Below are 23771 nucleotides of genomic sequence, written 5' to 3' on the forward strand. Positions count from 1 at the left end.
CAGATGTTATCCCCTTTCCCTGGTGTTTTAGGAACTAAAACTAAAACACCAACCAATGAGTTTGAATGGAGAGATCCATGGCCCCAGGTACATATGTAGCAGAGGATGGCATTCTCTGGCATCAGTGGGAGGAGAGGCCTTTGGTGCAGGGAAGGCTTGTTTTCCCAGTGTAGGGGAAGGCCAGTGTGCTGAGGTGGGAGAGGGTGGTTGGGAAAGGGAGTACCTTCATGAAGGCAGGGGGAGGGGGAGGGAGGATGAGATTGGGAAAAAGGGGATAATATCTTAAATGTAAATATAGAGAATATCCAAAAAAAAAAAAAAAAAAAAAAAAAAGGTTCTCTTGTCACTTGATCTTCACGTGACTTGGGGGTGCCAGGTCCTGGAATCTCTCTATCTAGTGTTCTCTTAAAATTATATTATTTGTGTTCTAATTGAGATATTTTACACTTTTCCTGTTGACTTTCTTTTCCAATAGCTATAGAAGCCCAGCATCAAGGCATTACCTGAACAAAAGGTTCAGGGAATGTGGCCATTTTGAATTTGTAACTGAGCTGAGATGGTTGTGAGGCCCAAACTGGTCTGAAATTATTCTGTATTTGTCTAGGATATTAGTCAGAGTTCTATAGAATAATGAACTAATAAAATGATTTTTCCATTTATATAAAGTATATTGTTTAGAATGACTTCAAGTCTGTAACAGTCCAGCTAATTTAACAATAACTAGCTATGAAGGCAAATCCCAAGGATCCAGTAGTTGCTCAGTCCACAAGGCTAGATATCTCACCTTATCTTTAGAATAAGCTGGAATTCCAAAGAATCTGGCTCTAATGCCAGTGAACTAATGGGCTTGCTATCAAGGTAAGAGCAAGCAGCTGAAGAGCCAAAGTCTCCTCCTTCCATGTCATTATACACTCTTAAAGGATGAGTCATGCCCTTGATCAGAGGTGAGGCTTTTCAGCTCAAACATCTGGAATAAAGCTGTGTCTTCCCCCGTCAAGATCCAGATTAAAGGCGTGTATTCTTATCTGAAAGATCTGGATTCCATATAGATCTTCCCACCTCAAATTAAGAAAATAACCCTTTCAGGTGCGTCCCTCCATTTTTATATTTTAGTTAATTCCAGCTGTAACAGAGTTAATCAAGATAGCACCCTCAATTCCACCTCTCGTCAACTTCACATGCAATCATATCTTCTTATGTCACGGTGCATTTCCAAATTAAAAAAAAAATCCCTTTTTGGCTTTCAGCTCGGAGGAGGTAACGGTGCAACTTTCTTCGGTCATCCCGAATCCGGTTCATCTGACACCAACCGCCTCCACCATGCCGCCCAAGTTCAACCCCAACGAGATCAAAGTCATGTACTTGATTGAGATGCACTGATGGTAAGGTCGGCGCCACATCCGCCTTGGCCCCTAAGGTTGGTCCTCTGGGTCTGTCTCCAAAGAAAGGCGGTGTTGACATTGCCAAGGCTACCGGGGACTGGAAAGGCCTCAGGATTACAGTGAAACTGACCATCCAGAACAGACAGGCCCAGATTGAGGTGGTGCCCTCTGCCTCTGCCCTGACCATCAAAGCCCTTAAGGAGCCACCAAGAGACAGGAAGAAGCGGAAAAATATCAAACACAGTAGAAACATCACTTTTGATAAGATTGTCAACATTGCCCGGCAGATGCGACACCGGTTCTTGGCCAGAGAGCTTTCTGGAACTATCAAGGAGATCCTGGGGACTGCACAGTCTGTGGGCTGCACGTGGATGGCCGCCACCCTCATGACGTCATAGATGACATCAACAGTGGTGCAGTGGAGTGCCCGGCTAGTTAAGAAGTAACGAGAAAATATTTCAATAAAAGACTTATCTGATAAAAAACATGTTATGGTAAGACCTAAGTGTTATTATTCCAACAAAAAGGAAAAGCAAAATTATATATTGGACCAAGTGATAATCATACCTAAAATGATTGATCTAACCCATGTACAAGTACAGACACATAAAAATGTTATATTGCATCTTGGGAACATTATTTTTTCAGTGTCTCAACTTCAAGTGTGATAACCATCAATATTATCTTAATTTCCTGAAGTCAAGAAAAGAAATCACAACTATTTCTAGAAATACAACCTTAACAAAATATGACAGTGTCTTAGTCAGGGTTTCTATTTCTGCACAAAACATTATGACCAAGAAGCAAGTTGGGGAGGAAAGGGTTTATTCAGCTTACAATTCCACACTGCTGTTCATCACCAAAGGAAGTCAGGACTGCAACCCAAGCAGGTCAGGAAGCAGGAGCTGATGCAGAGGCCATGGAGGAATGTTACTTACTGGCTTGCTTCCCCTGGCTTGCTCAGCCTGCTTCCTTATAGAACCCAGGTCTACCAGCCCAGGGATGGCACTGCCCACAATGGGCTGGGCCCTCCCCACTTGATCACTAGTTGAGAAAATGCCTTACAGCTGGATCTCATGGAGGCATGTCCCCAACTGAGGCTCCTTTCTCTGTGATAACTCCAGCTGTCAAGTTGACACAGAACCAGCCAGCACAGACAGTAACACGTACACGACTTATAATCCTCATTTCTATAATTAGTCATGTGGCCTTTGTTTAAGTTCATAACTATCTTCCCCTACTAACCATTCTGTACGTTCCCCAGTCTTGGTAATAACCTCAGCAGATCTGGAACTTTTCCTAGAGGAGTCATTCATACCTTCATTTTTAATGAGTCTGTGCCCTTTGTCATCCTGTCTGGATAAGGTTGTTGTATGTTCTCATTGCTTTTAATCAGAAGACATAGTATTATCAAGAGATACCACAAACCACTGCGTCTCAATCTGTGGGTCACAACCCCTGTGGGATCTAAGAACTCTTTCATAAGTGTTGCCTAAGATCATCTGCATATCAAATATTTATATTAAAATCATCACGGTTGCTAGATTACAATTATAAAGTAGCGACAAAATCAATTGTATGCTTTGGGGGGTCACCATAACATAAGGAACTGTATTCAAGGTTCCCAGCATTAGGAATGTTGAGAACCACCACCAGAGCATCTGCAGTCTAGACATAAGCCTTTGTAACTCCATTTGGAGAAGCAATTATTTATTTATTTATTTAATTAGATACTCTGTATTTACATTTGAGATGTTATCCCTTAACCCCTTCCCGCTCCCATCATCCCTTCTTCTCCAGTTGCCTTCACAAAGGTGCACTCCCTCCTGATCACCTCCTTCACCCCATTGCCCTGTCATTCCCCTACACTGGGAAAACATGCCCTCCCTGGAACAAAAGCCTCTTCTCACATTGATGCCAGACACTGCTATTTTCAGCTACATATGCAACTGGATCAAAAGGTCTCTCAAAGTATGCACAAAGGTTGGTGTTTTTGTCCATGGTAGTTTTGAAAGGTTTGGTTGGTTGATAATGTTGTTCTTCCCATGAGGTTGCAAACCCTTTCAGTTAGCAACCACATTTCGGTCCCTGAGTTTAGACCAATGGTTAGCTGCAAACATGCTCAGCTGTATCTATATGAGTCTAGCATAGTTCCTGAGGAGGCATCTCTGTCTGGTTCCTGCCAGTGAGTACTTCTTGGGACCAGCTATAGTCCTTTCATTTGGTGACTGCATATGTGGTAGATCCCAAGGTGAGGCAGCTTCTGAGTGATCTTTTCTTCAATCCCTGTTCCTCTATTTGACCTTGCATTTCTTCCCATGAGAGTTTTGTTCTCTTTTCTAAGAAGGACTGAGGCATCGCCATTTTGGCCTTCCTTCTTTATGAGCTTCATAATGTCTGTGAATTGTTTCTTGGGTATTGTATATTCAGAGCTTTCTGGAACTAGTATCTGCTTATCAGTGAGTGCATATTGTGTGTTCTTTGGGACTGGGTTACCTCACTCAGGATGATAGTCTCTAGTTCCATCCATTTGTCTAGAAATTTCATAAAGACATTGTTTCAAATAGCTGAGTAGTACTCCATTGTGTAAATATACCACAATTTTTCTATCTGTTCCTCTATTGAAGGACATCTGGGTTCTTTCCAGCTTCTGGCTATTATAAATAAGGCTGCTATAAACATGGTGGAGCATGTGTTCTTGTTATATGTTGGAGCATCTTTGAGGTATATGCCTAAGAGTTGAATAGCTGGGTTTTCAGGTAGTACTATGTCCAATTTTCTGAGGAACTGCCAGACTGATTTCCAGTGTGGTTGTACCAGTTTACAACCCCACCAACAGTGGAGGAATGTTCCTCTTTTTCCGCATCCTCGCCAGCATCTGCTGTAGTTTTTTATCTTAACCATTCTGACTGGTGTGAAGTGGAATCTCAGGGTTATTTTGATTTGCATTTCCCTGATGACTAAGAATGTTAAGCATTTATTTAGGTGCTTCTCAGCCATTCCATATTCCTCAGCTGAGAATTATTTGTTTAGCTCTGTACCCATTTTTTAATAGTATTATTTGATTCCCTATAGTCTAGCTTCCTGAGTTCTTTGTATATATTGGATACTAGCCCTCTAGCAGATGTAGGATTGGTAAAGATCTTTCCCCAATCTATTGGCTGCTGTTTTGTCTTAACAGTGTCCTTAGCCTTACAAAAGCTTTTCAGTTTCATGAGGTCCGATTTGTCAATTCTTGATCTTAGAGCATAAGCAATTGGTGTTCTGTTCAGGAAAATTTCCCCTGTGCCTATGTGTTCTAAGCTCTTCCCCACTTTCTCTTCTAATAGTTTCAGTGTGCTTGGTTTTATGTGGAGGTCTTTGATCCAATTTACTTATGCTTTGTAAGAAAAGATAGGAAAGGATCCATTTGCATTTTTCTGCAAGCTGACTGCCAGTTGAAACAGCACCATTTGTTGAAGAGGCTGTCCTTTTTCCATTGAATGTTTTTTTAGCTCCTTTGTCAAAGATAAAGTGACCATAGTGTGAGGGTTCATTTCTGGGTTCTCAATTCTGTTCCATTAATCTACCTGCCTATCTCTGTACCAATATCATGCAGTGTTTTTTTTTTTTTTTTTTTTTTTTTTTTTTTGTTAAATTACAATTGCTTTGTAACATAGCTTGAGATCAGGGATGGTGATTCCCCCAGAAGTGTTTTTATTCTTGAGAATAGATTTCACTAATCTAGGTTTTTTGTTATTCCAGATGAATTTGCAAATTGCTCTTTCCAACTCTATGAAGAATTGAGTTGGAATTTTGATGGAGGTTGCATTGAATCTATAGATTGCTTTTGACAAGATGGCCATTTTTACAATGTTGATCCTTCCAATCCATGAGCATGGGAGATCTTTCTATCTTCTGAGATCTTCTTCAATTTCCTTCTTCAGAGTCTTGAAGTTCTTGTTGTACAGATCCTTCACTTGCTTGGTTAGGGTCACCCCAAGGTAGGTATTTTATAGTCTTTGTGACTATTGTGAAGGGTGTTGATTCCCTAATTTCTTTCTCAGTCTGTTTATCCATGAATAGAAGAAGGCAGTTGATTTGTTTGAGTTAATTTTTTTTAAAGATTTATTTATTTGATGTGAGTACAGTGTCACTGTCTCCAGACACACCAGAAGAGAGCATTGGATTACATTACAGATGGTTGTGAGCCACCATGTGGTTCCTGGGACTTGAACTCAGGATCTCTGGAAGAGCAGTCAGTGCTCTTAACCCTGAGCCATCTCTCCAGCCTTTGAGTTAATTTTTTAACTAGCCATTTTGATGAAGTTGTTTATTAGTTGTAAAAGTTCTATGGTGGAATTTTTGGGGTCACTTAAGTATATCATACTTAAGTATATCATTTGCAAATAATGATATTTTGACATCTTCCTTTCCAATGTGAATCCCTTTGATTTCTTTTTGTTGTTTAATTGCTCTGCTCAGGCCTTGAATAGGTAGGGGGACAGTGGGCAGCCATGTCTAGTCCCTGATTTTGATGGGATTGCTTCAAGTTTCTCTCCATTTAGTTTGATGTTGGCTACTGGTTTGCTGTATATTGCTTTTACTATGTTAAGGTATAGGTTTTGGATTTCTGATCTTTCCAAGACTTTTATCATGAAAAGGTATTGAATTTTGTTGAATGCTTTCTCAGCATCTAGTGAGAGGATCATGTTTTTTTTTTTTTTTTTTTTTTTTTTTTTTTTTTTTTTTCCATTGAGTTTGTTTATATGGTGGATTACGTTGGTAGATTTCCATATGTTGAACCATCCCTGCATCTCTGGGATAAAGCCCACTTGGTCATGGTAGATAATTGTTCTTGGACTTGGTTTGCAAGAATTTTATTGAGTATTTTTGCATCGATGTTCATAAGAGAAATTTGTGTGAAGTTCTTTGTAGTGTCTTTGTATGGCTTGGGTATAAGTGTAATTGTGGCTTTGAAGAATGAGTTGGGTAGTGTTTCTTTTGTTTTTATTTTGTGGAATAGTTTGGAGAGTATAGGTATTAGGTCTTAAATAAAAGTCTGATAGAATTCTCCACTAAACCCACCTGGTCCTGAACTTTTTTGGTTGGGAGGCTTTGATGACTACTATTTCTTTAGGTGTTATGGGACTGTTTACACGGTTTATCTGATCCTCATTTAACTTTGGTATCTGTCTAGAAATTTATTGATTTCCTCCAGATTTTCCAGTTTTGTTTAGTATAGGCTTTTGTAGTAGAATATACTGATTTCTTGAATTTCCTTAGTTTCTGTTGTTATGTCTCCTCTTTCATTTCTGATTTTGTTAATTTGGATTCTCTCTCTTTGCCCTCTAGTTAGTCTGGTTAAAGGTTTATCGATCTTGTTGATTTTTTCAAAAACAAAACAAAACAAAACAAAAAATAAGCTCTTGGTCTTATTGATTCTTTGTATAGTTCTTTTTTGTCTCTATTTGGTTGATTTCTGCTCTGATTATTTCCTGCTATCTACTCCTCTTGCGTGTATCTGCTTCTTTTTGTTATAGAGCTTTCAGCTGTGCTGTCAAGCTGCTAGCATATGCTCTCTCCAGTTTCTTTTTGGAGGCACTCAGAGTTATGAGTTTTCCTCTTAGTACTGCTTTCATTGCATCCCATAGGTTTGAGTATGCTGTGCTTTCATTTTCATTAAATTCTAAAAAATCCTTAATTTTTTCATTATTTCTTCCTTGACTGCGTTATCATTGAGTAGAACATTGTTCAGTTTCCACGTGTATGTGAGCTTTTTGTTGTCTTTGTTGTTATTAAAGACCAGCCTTAGTCCATGGTGATCTGATAGGATGCATGGGAGTATTTCAATCTTCTTGTATCTGTTGAGGCCTGTTTTGTAAGACTGACTATATGGTCAGTTTTGGAGAAGGTATGATGTGCTGAGAAGAAAGTATATTCTTGGGCTGGAGTGATGGCTCAGCGGTTAGGAGCACTCACTGTTCTTCCAGAGGTCCTGAGTTCAAATCCCAGCAACCACATGATGGCTCACCACCATCTGTAATGAGATCTGATGCCCTCTTCTGGTGTGTCTGAAGACAGCTATAGTGTACTTATATATAATAAATAAATAAATCTTAAAAAAAGAAAGTATATTATTTTGTTTTAGAATGAAATGTCCTGTATATGTATGTTAATTCCAGTTGGTTCATAACCTCTGCTAGTTTCACTGTGTCTCTGTTCAGTTTTTGCCTCCATGATCTGTCCATTGATGAGAGTGCGGTATTGAGGTCTCCTAGTATTATTGTGCATGGTATAATATATGCTTTGAGCTTTAATAGGATTTCCTTTATAAATGTGGGTGCCCTTGTATTTGGAGCATATATGTTCAAAATTGAAAGTTCATCTTGATAGATTTTTTTTCCTGTGATGAGTAAAAAGTGTCCTTCCTTATCTTTTTTGATAACTTTTGGTTGAAGATCTATTTTATGTGATATTAGAATAGCTACTTCAGGGTTGGAGAGATGGCTCAGTGGTTAAGAGCACTGATTGCTCTTCCAGAGGTCCTGAGTTCAAATCCCAGCAACCACATGGTGGCTCACAACCATCTCTGAAGACAGCTACAGTGTGCTCATATAAATAAAATAAATAAAAAAAATTAAAAAAAAAAAAAGAATAGCTACTTCAGCTTTTTTCCTGGGACCATTTGCTTTGAAGGTTCCCCCCCCCCAATCTTTTACTCTGAGGTAGTGTTTGTCTTTGTCTCTGAGATGAGTTTCCTGTACACAGCAAAATGCTGGATCCTGTTTACGTATCCAGTCTGATAGTCTATGTATTTTTATTGGGGAATTGAGTTCATTGATGTTAAGAGAAATTATGGAATAGTGATTGTTGTTTCCTGTTATTTTTGTTGTTAGAGGTAGACTTATGTTTGTGTGCTTTTCTTCTTTTGGTTTCCTTGCATGATTATTATTTTGCTTTTCCTTGGTTGTAGTTTTCTTCCTTGTGTTGGATTTTTCCATCTATCAGCCTTTGTAGAGCTGGATTTGTGGATAGATATTGTGTAACTTTGGTTTTGTCCTGGAATATCTTGGTTTCTCCATCAATAGTGATTGGGAGTTTTTCTGGATATAGTAACCTGGGCTGGTATTTGTGTTCTCTTAGGGTCTGTATGACGTCTGCCCAGGATCTTCTAGCTTTCATAGTCTCTGTTGAGAAGTCTGGTGTAATTCTGATTGGTCTGCCTTTATATGTTACTTGGCTTTTTTCCCTTATAGCTTTCAGGATTCTTTCTTTGTTTCAAATATTTGTTCGGTGTTTTGACTATTATGTGTCAGGAGGAGTTTCTTTTCTGATCCAATCTATTTGGAGTTCTGTAGGCTTCCTGTATGTTCATGGTCATCTCGTTCTTCAGGGCAGGGAAGTTTTCTTCTATGATTTTGTTGAAGATATTTACTGTGCCTTTTAGTTGATATTCTTCGCCCTTTTTTACACCTATTGTTCTTAGGTTTGGTCTCATTGTGTCCTGGATCTCCTGGACATTTTGGGTTAGGAGCATTTTGGTTTTTGCATCTTCTCTGACTGTTTTGTCTATTTTTTTCTATGTTGTCTTCAGCCCCTGAGATCCTCTCTTCCATTTCTTGTAGTCTGTTGGTGGTGCTTGCATCTCTGACTCCTGATTTCTTTTTTAGGTTTTCTGTCTCCAGAGTTGTCTCTTTTTGTGTTTTCTTTATTGTTCCTATTTCCATTTTCAATTCCTTCATCTGTTTGGTTGTGTTTTCCCTTTAGTTCTTTGAGTGATTTTTCCTGGTTCTCCTATAATTGTTTAAGGAAGTCATTCACATGCTTCTAAAAGATCTCCATTATCATCATAAAGTATGATTTCAAGTCTTAGTCTTGTTTTTCTGGTGTGTTTGGCAATCCATTACTTGCTGTGGTGGGTGAGCTGGGTTTTGATATTGCCATGTTGTCTTGGTTTCTATTGCTTAGGTCCTTTTGCTTTTCTCTTTTCATCCTGTTGTCTGTGATCATAGGTGATCTTGTTGTCTCTGACTGGAGCCTGTCTCTCCTGTGGATCTGAGGGCCCATAGGGTCAGGAATGGAATTGCTTCTCGGTGTTTGTCTTTTGAGGGTAGGTGGTGAGTTCTGATTGCAGTGGCTCCGTTCTCTTTCTGTGGGCTCAGGTGGGAGAGCCCTTGCAAGGCTTCTCTGAGGGCTCAGCCCTCTGCAGGCAGGTCCTGAGTCTTGATGGCGGTCACCCTGCCCACTTGCTGGGCCAGAAAGCCTGTTATTTGTTTCTTATTCTGTTGGTTTAAGGGCCTTAGATACTCAAATTGTCCATTGGGAAGACTTAAGGTTTGCTGTAGTTCCTGGAAGGAGAGCTCATCTTTAGTTATTTAGTCAATAACTAAAATTGCAGGCCAACAGAATTTAAGACCATAGGAAAAGGAATCATTTATTTTCTAGTGTGCAATTGAGGGTAATAGCCATGTTGGAAGTCTTCTTTCTCTTTGGGTGGTTGTTAGTTACCAAACAGTGAGGACAAAGGAGCAGCCACGGCAATCTAACTTGAGAAGGCTGTGAGTATTACAGAACAATATACTGAGACTTACACAGTGAGACAATTCTACTTTGTTTTTTATTGTTTCAGAAATAAGGTATATGAGGGCTTTTAGGGATACAGGTGGAAAGACTAGTTGGTCATAATAGTATACATAATTATCATGTGGGCAGGGAATCCAGAATGAGAACTGTGTGCTGATTTTAAGCAGCTCTGCACAAGGACATTCTTTACATAAGGACAGTTACCTGTGTTCAGAGGCATTGTCCAGACAAAATCAGGCAGAAAAATGGAGGCCATGTTGATAAGGGGAGTCCTCCATTTTGAGCTGCATTCTACTCAGACTTGGTGGGGATGAGGGTGGGGGAGGCTCTGGTCTTCAAACAGGTTTTCCAAAACCTTGATTTCTGAAACATTGGATTTTGGAAAAAAACATACCAAATACTGATGCCGATTGAAAATAAATACAGACTAGGACCCTGCCCAGTTCTCCAGGTGGCTGTCCCAAAATTGTCCATGTAAAAGTGTCCTTTAACAGTCATTCTATTTTTATTTATCTTTTTTATGTATTTACATTTATCCCCTCTTCCTAGTTCCCCCTATCATATCACCCTCCTGCTTCTATGAGAATGCCCTCTCCCACGTCAACACCATGGCATTCCTCTACACTGAGGAAAGGAGCCTTCATAGGACAAAGGGTTCTCCTCCTATTGATACCAGATAATGCCATCCTCTGCTCCACATGCGGCTAGAGCCATGGGTCCCGCCCCCCCCCCATGCACACTCTTTGGTTAGTGGTTTGGTTCCTGGGAGCTCTTGGGGGTCTGTTTAGTTGATATTGTTGTTTTTTTCTATAACGTTGCAAACCTCTTCAGCTCTTTTCAGTCCTTTCTCTAACTCTTCTTTTGGAGTCCCCATGCTCAGTCTGATAGCTATAAGCATCTTGTATCAGCAAGGCTTTGGCAGAGTCTCCCTGGAGACATCTATATCAGGCATCTTTCAGCAAGCACTTATTGGTATCAGCAATAGTTACTGAGTTTGGTGGCTGCATATGGGATGGATCCACAAGTGGGACAGTCTCTGGATGGCTTTTTTTCCCCAGTCTCTGCTCTACTGTTTGTCTCTGTATTTCCTCCCATGAGGGACTGTAAAATAAAAATTCTCTCAACAAGAGACCCATCGCATGGGCCAAGAACCAAGATTTGACATTATTGAGGTCTGTTATGCCCACACAAGGGTCTTCTATAATTATCCATTTGAGGCTCCACCCTACACCTGACTGAAACAGATGCAGACAACCAGAGTGAAATTATGATGAACTTTTCTGACACTTATTGAAGAGTTGGGGAACGATTGAAGGACATGAGGGGATGGAAACTCCACAAAAAGACCAACAGAGTCAACTCAGCTTAACCATTGGGGATTCTCAGAGACTGAGCCACCAACCAAGGAGCACACAGAGGATGGACTGAGGACCCTGGCATATATGTAGCAGATAAGCAGCTTGGTGTTCATGTGGGTCCTCCAAGACCTGGACTAGGGGTTGTTCCTTAACCTCTTGCCTATCTTTGGAGTCTGATCACTTAATTGGCCTGCCATGTTGTGCCTTTGTGGGTGTGATTTTACTTAATCAAGCATAAACTTATAGGACTGTGGTGTGTGACTACCTCAGGGTCACACAACCTCTCAAAGGAAAAAGAGGAGATTGGGGAAAGGGATACTATGAGGGAGAGGAGCTAGAGTGGGGACAGTCATCAGAATGGTAATGAATATAGAAACTACTGGAAAAAAAGAAAGAAAACAGAAAAATTTTGTGTCTACACACACATTTTCTGATTCCAATAAGGAATCAGGAAACGCTCTTCCTTGAACATCTACCATAAGTTACCCAAGGTAAGCCACACAGGACAAACAAATGTTCAAAGACATGATCCTCTCTAGAAGCTATTTATTTCAATAAGCTGTATTTTAACCTAGGTTACTATAGGCTCATATTCATGGATGATTTTTTGTTTTATCTTTGGTGTAGGTAAACTCCATATATTGGAGAAATGGTAGGAGTAATTCTTGGAGGGTAGACTGGGAGGAGTAAAAATTGAACTGTATAAAAATAAAAATAACTATTAAAAATGAGACTGAAAGATCTCCCATGTTCCAGAATATACAGAATTGACATAATAAAATGACAATATCCTTAAAGCAATCATCAGATTTAATAAAATCCCCTAAGAATTCCAACTCCAATTGTTTTCACACCTTAAAAGGAAAATATTCAATTTCATAGGGAAAAAAATTTCCAAGGTACCTGAAACAATCCTGGACAATAAAAGTATTCCTGGAAACTGGACCATCTTTTATTTTAGGCTTTCTTGCATATATCAATGGTTCTTCAACAAACACTGCTGTTCAGATTGGATGACTACATGTCAGAAGGATGCAAACAGATCCATGTGTATGATATTGAACTAATCTCAAGTCTATGTGGTTCCAGAAACACAACACAAAACCAGATACACCAACAAGACAGAAAAAAGAAATTGGCAAACAACCCTGAACTCAAAGGCACAGGGGACTATTTTCTGAATAGTACACCAAGAGTGCAGGCACTAAGAAGACCAATAACCTAGTTCTCCTATTCTGGTCTTAAGGTAGAAGCCATGCAAATCCTTCTCCTATGAGAAGAATGGAAATTTGGTTATGTGACTCAATGGGTAAATGAGCAATACAGCCATATAATTTTAGAAAATAGTTGAATTAAGATGACAGCAAGGTCATTGACCTAGAGAGCAAACTTCTGGGATCAAGTTATATTGGCCAGCCAAACATAGGAGAGTTCTTCTCAGATTCCTTTTTCTAAAAGCCTGCATGTTGAGTTCTTCTGGAATGAATTTCCCTTCCAATGTTAAATCACTCCACAAACATAAGAGTTTAATTAAAACAATCACTTTAAGGATAACATGCATTCAGCTCTGGTTAACAGTAAAAAAAATACTCAGCCTAGAAGAGAAGTCACTTTCTACATATGCAATTAACCTTAAGTCTCTGGTAGGTACAGGCCTTAGGGTATACTTCACATAATTTAAACTAGCACAAGAGACAAGCAGCCTACACACTAAGTCAGACAGATATTACAAAGGAAATCTATGAAGATTTCTCACTTCTGGGAAGGCTTTACCAAATTGAATTCATATGTAAGGTTTGTCTCCAGTATGTGTTCTTTTATGTGTTTTGAGGTAACTGGGTCTTGCAAAGGTGTTACCATGCTGATTACATTCATAAGGTTTCCCTCCAGTGTGTGTTCTTTTATATGTTTGGAGGATACTGGGTCTTGCAAAGGCTTTACCACACTAATTACATTCATAAGGTTTCTCTCCAGTATGTGTTATTTTATGTGTTTGGAGGTAACTGGATCTTCAAAGGCTTTACACAATGATTACATTCATAAGGTTTCTCTCTGCTATGGGTTGTTTTATGTCTCTGGAGACTTACCCCCACTGAAAGACTTTACCAATCTGATTACATACATAACATTTCTCTCCAGTATGTGTTCTTTTATGTATTTGGAGGTAAGTTGGTCTTGCAAAGGCTTAACCACACTGATTACAATCATAAGGTTTCTTTCCAGTATGTGTTCTTTTATGTCTTTGGAGACTTCCCCCCTCTGAAAAGGCTTTAACACACAGATTACATACATATGGCTTCTCTCCAGTATGTGTTCTTTTATGTGCTTGGAGGATACTAGTTCTTTCAGAGGCTTTAACACACTGATTACATACATAAGGCTTTTCATCGGTATGAGTTCAATAGAATAACGACCTAATACAATGTTTTCCTGTATATGTCAAGGGTATTGTTTACAATGACTCAGAGGCTTTGGTGGTCCAGCAAATTCAACAATAACTAGATATGAAGGCAAAATCCAAGCATACAGTAGTTGTTCAGTCCACAGGGCTGGATGTCTGAGCTCATCTTTACAATATGCTGGAATTTCAGAAAAGGTGGTTCTAATGCCAGTGAAGGAATGGACTTTCTACCAAGTGAGAGCAAGCAGCTAAAGAGCAAAAGCCTCCTCTTTCCCTGGCATTACATATTCTCAAAGTGCAAGTCATGGCCCAGATCATTGGTGAAGCTTTTCAGCTGAAACATCTGGATTCCCGCTGTGTCTTCCCCATCAACATCAACTAAAGGGATGTATTTCTATTTCAAAGATCTGGATTCCATATAGATCTTCCCACTTCAAATTAAGAAAAAACCCTTTCAGGTATGTCCCTCCATTTTGGGGTTTTAATTACTTCCAGATGTAATGAAGTTAACAATCAAGATAGCAATATCAACTTCACCCCATGTCAACTTCACACATTCATATCTTCTTATATCATCCTTAATTTTTCAATGAGAAAGGGCATGTCATTATAATGCCTAAATGTTCCTTTTTCAGCAGAAAGAAAAATCATTATATGTTGTACTAACTGATGATTGTGCCTGAAATGATTACACTACCCCTTGTACAAATACAGACACATAAAAATGTTATAATGCTTCCTGGGAACACTTTTTAGTTCTCAAATCCAAGTATTATAACGATTGATATTCTCTTTATTGATTGACCAATAGTATTGCAGTAGTATTATCAAGAGATACCACAAACCACAAGTTCTTAACTTTTGGGTCACAATCCCTGTGGGATCTAAGAATACTTTCACAAGTGTTGCCTAAGATCATCTCCATATCAATTATTTTTTTTTACAATTCATCACAGTTGCAATATTACAATTAGGAAGTAGCGACAAATTAATTTTATGCTTAAGGGGGTTTCCAAAGTGACTCAAGGATCCCAGCATTAGGAAGATTAAGAACCACAACAAAAGCATCTGCAGTCTAGGCTGAAAAATTTGTAACTCCAATGTAGAAGCAATTCATTTTTTTTTTTTTATTGCATGCAATCAGCCTTTCAAACACTGTTTTTCCTTTCTTATCCTGTTGTATTAAGGGCCTTAGATGCTCCATTTATCCACAGAGAACACTATAGGTTTGTTTAACTTACTGGAGGAGAGCTCACCACTACAGAACTAAAACTTTCTGGTCAACAGAACTTAAGATCGCTGGAAAAACAAGGATTTATTTTTTACTAGTAGGCCACTAAGCTTAGCTTTGGTGTGGGTCACTTTCTCCTTAGGTGGTTGTTAGCCTGCAGACAGTGAGGACAGAGGGAGCAGCCATGGCAATCTGGCTTGAGGTGGCTGTATTACAGATTAATCTCCTGAAAACAACATAGTGTCTGAATTTGTTCGGGGACTTGTCCAGACAAAGTCAGGCAGAGAATAGGAAATCCTGTTGATAAATGGAGTCCTCCATTTTGAGTTTTATTCCATTCAGACTTAGGGGACTCTAACCTTCATATACATTTTCCAAAACCTTGATTTTTGGAAATATGGATCTTGACTATGAGAGAAACCATACCAAATAATGGATGCTAATTCAAAATATAGACACACTAGGCCCCTGCCCAGCTTCCAAATGGCTGTCCCGTAACTGGCTGTGTAAAAGTGTCTTCTAAAATTCATTATATTTTTCTATTATTTCAGTCCCTTTAGGTAACAAGGAACATGGTAATTAATAACAATGGAATCTCTAGTAATTGTCCCACTTTCTCACTTGTCAGCTGTGAAATGATTTCCTTGCTCAGAAGGAAGGAATGGTATGGAATGCTACTGTGGTGAATGAGGAACTCAGAATGTCTTTGGAGAGTGGTTTTTTTTTTTTTTGTTTTAAGATTTATTTATTTATTATATACAAGTGCACTGTGGCTGTCATCAGGCATGCCAGAAGAGGGCATCAGATCCCATTACAGATGGTTGTGAGCCACCATGTGGTTGCTGGGATTTGAACACAGGACCTCTGGAAGAGCAGTCAATGCTCTCAACCACTGAGCCATCTTGGAGAGTGGTTTTGGCAGAATAAATATGCACATGAAGTCAATATCATAAGCAGAATACATATCTCATCAGGAATTAGAAACTCTGTCCTCTGTCATCAGAAAAAAGAAACTTTGTACAGAAGAAATGATCCAATGCAGTCAACATACCACAAGTCACTGGCTGATCAAACCAGGATGTACTTCCATATCTAGGGCTCAGTGTTGGTCTCTTATATGTAAAGATCTGGCTGGCACTCAGCATCAGATGTGGCCATGTGAAGCTTGGTGAGTGGAGGTCTCTACTGCTGTATCCATGCTAAATCCTGTTGCTCCAACATAGACACTATGTTCATGGGCCCATTGCAAACTGACAATGTACATGGGGACAAGGCTGACTTCCCATTGAATGGATCATTGTAACAACTTGATTAGTGAATTTAACTCATCTGAACTTACCTTTGATGAGCATTTATATTGGTATTAAATATCTTTACATCCTTGGACCATTGTGAGAGATCTTCCTAGTATGTCTTTCTCAACAATTGTTATTCTGTTTCAAAGTCTTTGAAAGTCAATCCATTCCATTTTATGGCCAATGATTCAGTGAATAATCACACATTGCCAAACAAATGTATGATCCTTACTACAGCATGAAGCTCTGAACTGTGGTGATTTCCCTTTACTGGTGTCTTTCATGGTTGTGTCAGAAACATGTTTTCATGATGCAGTTTTCACTTCAGGGTGATGCCTGCATAACAAGCAGTAACCTGTTTTGTATTGCTTGCAGGCAACCTCCATATATTTCGGGAATAGGAGGAGGAATTCCTCCATATAAAAAATCTTATTCGTAGAGTTTTAACTGTGGATAGCAACTGCATATCTTACTTGAAGCCTTTTCTTTCTGCTGGAGGTGACTGCCACATGTTCCCTCTTCTCACTGTAGGACACTAATGTATGCACCCTGTTGAGTACTGATGGTTTCTTACCTCCCAGGTCTCTTGTACATTATGGAGGGTCCTCCCAACATTCTACCTCCCAAGGACACCTGTTTCCATTCTTTCTGCTGGCACTCAGGGCTTGCATGCTCTTTCCCCAACCAATACCAGATCATGTTCCCTTCCTTCTCATTTCCTTTATCTCCCAGGTCCCTCCGTCCCTTTACCCTTGTGGTTTCATTCTTCTTCATCCCAACTGGAACCGAGGCATCTTCACCTGGGTCCTTTACCTTGTTGACCTATGTGAGTTCTGTGGATTGTATCTTGGTTATTCTGTACTTTTTTTTGGGATAATATTCACACATTAGTGAGTACATACCATGCAATCCTTTTTGGTCTGAGGTACCTCACTCAGGATGATAGTTTATAATTCCATCCATTTCCCTGAAAAATGCAGGATCGCCTCACTTTTAATGGTTGGGTAGTATTCTATTATATACATGACAGTCGATACAACACAGATGTCCCATGACAGAAGAAAAGCTACAAAAAAACATGGTTCAAGGCAACACTTATGCACGCAAACATTTAATGGGGATGACTCACAGTTTCAGAGGTTCAGTCCATTTTGATCAGAGTAGGAAATATAGCAGGCTTGCATAAAATGCTGGAGAAAAACATGAGAGTTCTGCACCTTTATCTAAAAGCATCCAGGAAGAAGCTATCTCTTAAACAGCAAAGGTTAGAACACACAGCTAAGTTCCCTTTGGCTTCTGTCTTATATGTAATCTTTTATGTATGTGTACATGACTGTGACTTGCACATGCTTTAAAAACTGATTACATTCATGAAGTTTTTCTCTTATATTTGTTTTTTATTTGAGTGGAGACAATGATGGTTTAAAATGTCTTACCACATTGATTACATTCAATATCGTGTTAGTTAGGGTTTTATTACTCTAAACAGACACCATGACCAAAGCAAGTCTTATAAATAAATAGTTATTTGAGGCTGGCTTACAGGTTCAGAGGTTCAGTCCAGTATCAAGGCAGAAGCATGAAAACATGCAGGTAGGCATGGTGCAGAAGGAGCTGAGAGTTATACATCTTCATCCAAAGAAAGCCAAGAACAAAATAAGCATCCTCAGGCAGCTAGGAGGAGTGTCTCCAAGCCCATCCCCAAAGTGACACACTTCCTCCCATAAGGCAACACCTTCTACTAGTGCCACTCCTTGGGCCAACTATATGCAAACCATCACAATGATGTTCCTGTCTAGTATGGAATCTATTAAGTTTGGAGACTAGTGGGACATGCAAAGGCTTTAGCTAATGGGTTACATTCATAAGGTTTTCCCCCAAAATGAGTTCATTTATGATTTTGGAGATAAAAGATTTGTGAAAAATCCTGTACCAAATTGCCTTATTTCAGATGATTTCACTTCAGTATGTGTTCTTTTATGTATCTGAAGTAGACTGGGGCTTGAAAAGGCTTTACCACATTGAATATATTCATAAGGTTTATAACCAGTATGAGTTCGTTCATGACATTTGAGATGACTAGATTTTGTAAAGGCTTTATCACACTGATTACATATATAAGGTTTCTCTCCAGTATGTGTTCTTTTATGTATTTTGAGGTGACTGGGTGTTGCAAAGGCTTTACCACACTGATTACATATATAAGGTTTCTCTCCAGTATGTGTTCTTTTATGTTTTTGGAGGAAACTGGGTATTGCAAAGGCTTTACTACACTGATTACATACAAAAGGTTTATCTCCAGTATGGGTTGTTTTATGATATTGAAGATTACGATGACGTGTAAAGGCTTTCCCACATTGATTACACTCATAAGGTTTCTCTCCAGTATGTGTTCTTTTATGTTTTTGGAGATAACTGGGTATTGCAAAGGCTTTACCACACTGATTACATTCATAAGGTTTCTCTCTGGTATGGGTTGTTTTATGATATTTGAGATGTTGCTGACATGAAAAGGCTTTACCACATTGATTACATTCATAAGGTTTCTCTCCAGTATGTGTTCTTTTATGTATTTCAAGGTAACTGGATCTTGCAAAGGCTTTATCACACTGATTACATTCATAAGGTTTCTCTCCAGTATGTGTTCTTTTATGTATTTCAACATAACTGGGTCTTGCAAAGGCTTTACCACACTGATTACATCCATAAGGTTTCTCTCCAGTATGTGTTCTTTTATGTGTTTGGAGACTTCCCCTCTCTGAATAGGCTTTACCACACTGATTACATACATAAGGTTTCTCTCCAGTATGCATTTTTTTATGTGTTTTGAGGATACTGGGTCTTGTAAAGGCTTTACCACACTGATTACATTCATAAGGTTTCTCTCCAGTATGTGTTCTTTTATGTCTTTGGAGCATACTGGGTCTTGTAAAGGCTTTACCACACTGATTACATTCATAGGGTTTCTTTCCAGTATGTGTTCTTTTATGTTTTCGTACATTGCAGAGTCTTTCAAAGGCTTTATGACATTGATTCCATTCATAAAGTTTCTCTCCAATATGTGTTGGTTTATAATGTTGGAGTTGAAGGCTTGTTGCCAAAGTTTTATAATACTGATTACATTCATTCTGTTTCTCTCCACTGTGACTCATTATATACCTGCAAAGATAATTGACACATGTGAAAGCTTTACTACAATCATTTATTTCATAAAACTCTTATCAATAGAAATTTATTTTACATGTTTCTCTAATGGTAAACAACCAGATTTTAACGTTTTAACACTTTTTATGTTCATGGTGATCTCCCTCAATATGGGTTATTTTGCCTCTTTGAATATAAGTGTGATGCAAAGGGTGTTAATTACCTGGTTCACATACTTAACATTTCTTTTTTAGGTGTGGTTTCCATATAATGTATTGTACATAAAGAAAAATAAAGAACTTTGGCCTTTAAAGAACTTATTGCACTAATAATTTTTACTGTACTTTAGGTCATACCATATTAACACTGTGAAGGACAAACAGAGGAGTTTCCAAATTTCTAGTTTCCATAGAAATTTTCTGCAGTGTGACCTCAGGGATATTCCCAGTAAAGTCGGAAAATCAAATAATTGCTAATTTCTATAATATTGAGAAAATCTACCCAAAACAGAATACTATATATCATCTAATTTTTCTGGAACAGAAAGAGGCACTTTGCTTCTTTGAATATCTCTATGCACACATGACTTTCATATATTGTGACACTTGATATACTCTCAAAAAAATGACAAATTAAAGGGTTTCAATTGAAGACACCACATTTGTATGTTCTTCCTCCTAGTTCTGAGGGACATGGATTTGGGCTGCTCCACAACAACATCCTTTTTGTCATTTCAAGATTGTATTTATTTTATGAGAAAAATGTAGCTATCTTCATGCGTGTAATAGGATATCAAATCATATTACAACTTGTTTAGAGACAACAAGTGGTTGCTAAGAATGGAACCTAGAACCTCTGGAAGAGCAGGTAGTGCCTTTTTTTATTAGATATTCCCTGCATTTACATTTCAGCTGCTGTCCCCTTCCAGTAATCCCATCTCCTTAACCTCCCATTGCCTCCTTAAAGATGCTCCCTCCCCCAACAACCTCTCCCACCTGAGCTAGCACATGAGCATTCACCTATACTGGGAAAAAGAGCCTTTACTGCATCAAAGGCCTCTCCTTCCACTGATGCCAGAGAATGATATCCTCTACTGCATATGTACTTGGGAACATGGGTTTTTCTCTGTGAACTTATTGGTTGGTGTTTTAGTCCCTGGGAGCCGATGAAGTTTTGGTTAGTTGGTAATTTTATCCTTCCCATGGGGATAAACTCTCAACTCCTTCAGTCCCTTTTCTGGATCCAGCAGTCAGTGCTCTTAACAGCTAAGGCATCTCTCCACCCTCCCACAACATTCTTGACTCTCAATGAACTTACCAACATTACTTAAAGAATATGACTCCCACCATATTGACAATGAACTATTTGCTTATTAGATGGTTTTGAAATTATGTCTATCACGCTTCAAGGTGCAATATCTAAGCATTAAGAGATTGTACATATTTTAAGTTTCACAGGGCAGATCTCATGGAGCTACAAATCAAATAAAGATATCTCTTAAGGCACTGTTTCCTTGTCTTTTTTCTTAGGGGAATACCTTGCAAACATAAATCACTGACATCGAAATACATGGTTTTGTGAGAATATTATAATCATAGGTACACTTAAAGGACTGATAATTATACTTTTGCTTTTCTTTAGAGATTCCAAGATATTAAAATATTCTCATAGACATGCTTGTATCAGCTTATACATGCAGATTACCTTCCATGTTCTGTAGAATTTTGACAATGTTCTTCATTGTGATAGTCTTCCCAATTGTAGCCTGAAACACGAAAAAATGAATGATATCGTATTATAATTTAGGCAAAATCCATGCTACTGTGTGTTTTCAAACACTATAAATATTGCTGTACAATTTCACAGAACCTGTTTTATTCAGAACAATCTAACTCACTCTCCATTGTAATAACATATGATCATCAATAACCCAAATACATTTAACCTATCACCTTGAAAAAGAAAATAGAAATCACAGTCTTACCTATAACACTGAGGTTCTGGTATGTCTCTAACATCACATCTTTGTAGAGACACTTCTGAGAAGGATCTAGCAAAATCCACTCTTCCCGAGTGAAGTTCACATGCACATCATCAGGAGTCACTGCATCCTAAAATATCCCATACATGATTATACCACAAAGCATGTTACTGACATCACTGTAAATATATGTCTCCCAGACAATATATTCGTATAATCCAGATACACCATCCACTTATTTCCTGACACAAAGTCATAATCTGATCACCACATTATCATAGAAGAAAATTTAATTATAAGGTTCACCTGTGTCACTACTGACTCCTTTGATTGGATATAGCCTTGCAATAGAAGTGTCAATTGAGTGGGAGATACAGGGGAAACAGATCAACAATACTGAGCACATGTAGATTTATGTTAAGGTTCTACATGATTTCACATGAGAGAGATGGTCAGAGAGAGGTCTAGGAAGGCAGAAGAGGAGGAGACAAGGAGATTGCTGGAGGGATGGAGATGTAGGCAGATATGTATGTTTCCCTTGGTGCATCTCTAACTTGATGACGCTATTATTATTTCTAAGGGTTCCTATGAGTCTTTTTATGTCTTATAGAAGGACAGTTTGGATCTTTGTCCATTGGATGTAAGTTTTTTGTGTAGAGGGTTTGTGGATTGAAAATTTGATAAATCAACCTGCTTCTTAAGATACTATGATTTGGAGACATGTTCATATCCATATGGGACAGAAAACCCAGGGCAGGCAGAGTGAACCACCTGAGAAAAAAAGCTTGTAAAGAGGGAAGTTTAGGACTGTGTGACATAGTCATTGTTCTCAGCTCCACACTAGTGTGGTATGGGATGAGTGTGACCTCGGGGGCCGAGTAAAGGATGACCCATCTGTTTAATATTTACTACAACAAGCACACATCTAAGATATTGTATGAACAATTACTAACAAAAATTGATAGGCAAACTGGTGTATTTGTTCATGTGTTTAATATCTGAGACACAGGCAGGTATATAACATAGAGCTGGATGACAGCTTGGTCTATGTAACTAATTCTTGGACAGCAACAATTACATATTATGACTCCCACTCCCCTGCAAAAATCAACAAAGAAAACAAAAATGAAGAGAAAACTCAGGTCTTTATTGAAGTTGCTACAAAGAAGAAAACATTCACGCCAGTTTAGTATTCATATAGTAGAAACCTGAAATGGACCAGTTCAATCTGCCACATTTATACAATTTTACTAACAGGGAATGCATGTATAAAGAATTACAAATGGACAGATAAAAATAGTTGCAACATAAATAAGCTACATAGGTCACAGATCACATGAAACTCAAAAGAAAGGAGTCTAAAGTGCAGTTGTTTTAAACTTTCTTAGAAAAAGGAACAAAAATAATCACAGGAGTAAAGAGGAAGACAAAGTTTGAAGCAAAGACTAAAGCAAAGGTTATCCAGAGACAGTTCTACATAGAGATCCAGCCCATATATGGCCATTAAACCCAGACAATATTGCTGAGGCCAAGAAGCACAAATCGAAAGATATGATACAGGTGTCTCCTGAGAGGCTCTGCTAGATCATGATAAATACAGCGGCAGATGGCAGATGCTCATAGCCAACCACTGAACTGAGAACAGGGTCTCCAACTGAGGAGTTATAAAAGGAGTGAAGGAGCTGAAGGGTTTTGAAGAACAAAACCTCCCTATGAAAAACAAAACAAACTGCCTGAAGCTCCCAGGAATAAAACCATTGTCCAAAGAGTACAAACAGAAGTACCCATACCTCCAGCAGCATATATAGTAGTGTATCCTGACTGAGCATCAATTCGAAGAGAAGTCCTTGGTCATCCCAAAGTTTGATGCCCCAGTGTAGGGGAATGGCAGGGCAGGGAGATGGGAGACTGTGGGGCACACCCTAATAGAAGCAAAGGAGGGGTAGGTGGAATAAGGGGTTTATGGATGGGAAACTTGAAAAGGGGATAGCATTTGAAATGTAAATAAAATCCACACAATAAAGCAAAAGAAAGAAAAAACTGGAAAATAAATGAGCTATATAGGGCAGGTGAGATATCTTAGCAGAAGCAGCTCTTCCTGGTCTTCTACTTAATGGTGGTCAATTTCTAGCACTTACATGGGGACCAACACTTAAGCATTATGTCTAGATCAGTAATTCTATGGCTTCTAATCATAGTAAAGATGAGAGATACATGATATTCATACTCATGCACCCAGGCAAATTACTATTATTTATTCCAACATTTCAGGACAAACACAAGAGTTAGGCCAAACATCACAGACCTACTATCCAATGACCTGAACTTTAATACAGATTTGATGTCCTACAAATGACATCCTGAGAAGTAGAATATAACCTTTATTTGGCGATTTTCAAAATTAATGGTGGGGA

At 38.7% G+C, this 23771-nt stretch overlaps 1 pseudogene across 1 annotated transcript; it reads left to right on the forward strand.

Annotated features, from left to right (window-relative positions):
- The first annotated feature begins 1320 nt into the window (after window positions 1–1320).
- LOC308426938 (large ribosomal subunit protein uL11-like) lies at window positions 1321–1821 on the forward strand (annotated as a pseudogene). Its single transcript has one exon. The product of its transcript is annotated as a large ribosomal subunit protein uL11-like (transcript).
- The last annotated feature ends 21950 nt before the right edge of the window (window positions 1822–23771 follow it).

Source organism: Micromys minutus (assembly GCF_963924665.1).
Source record: "Micromys minutus genome assembly, chromosome: 11".
In the NCBI taxonomy this organism is placed as follows: Eukaryota; Metazoa; Chordata; class Mammalia; order Rodentia; family Muridae; genus Micromys; species Micromys minutus.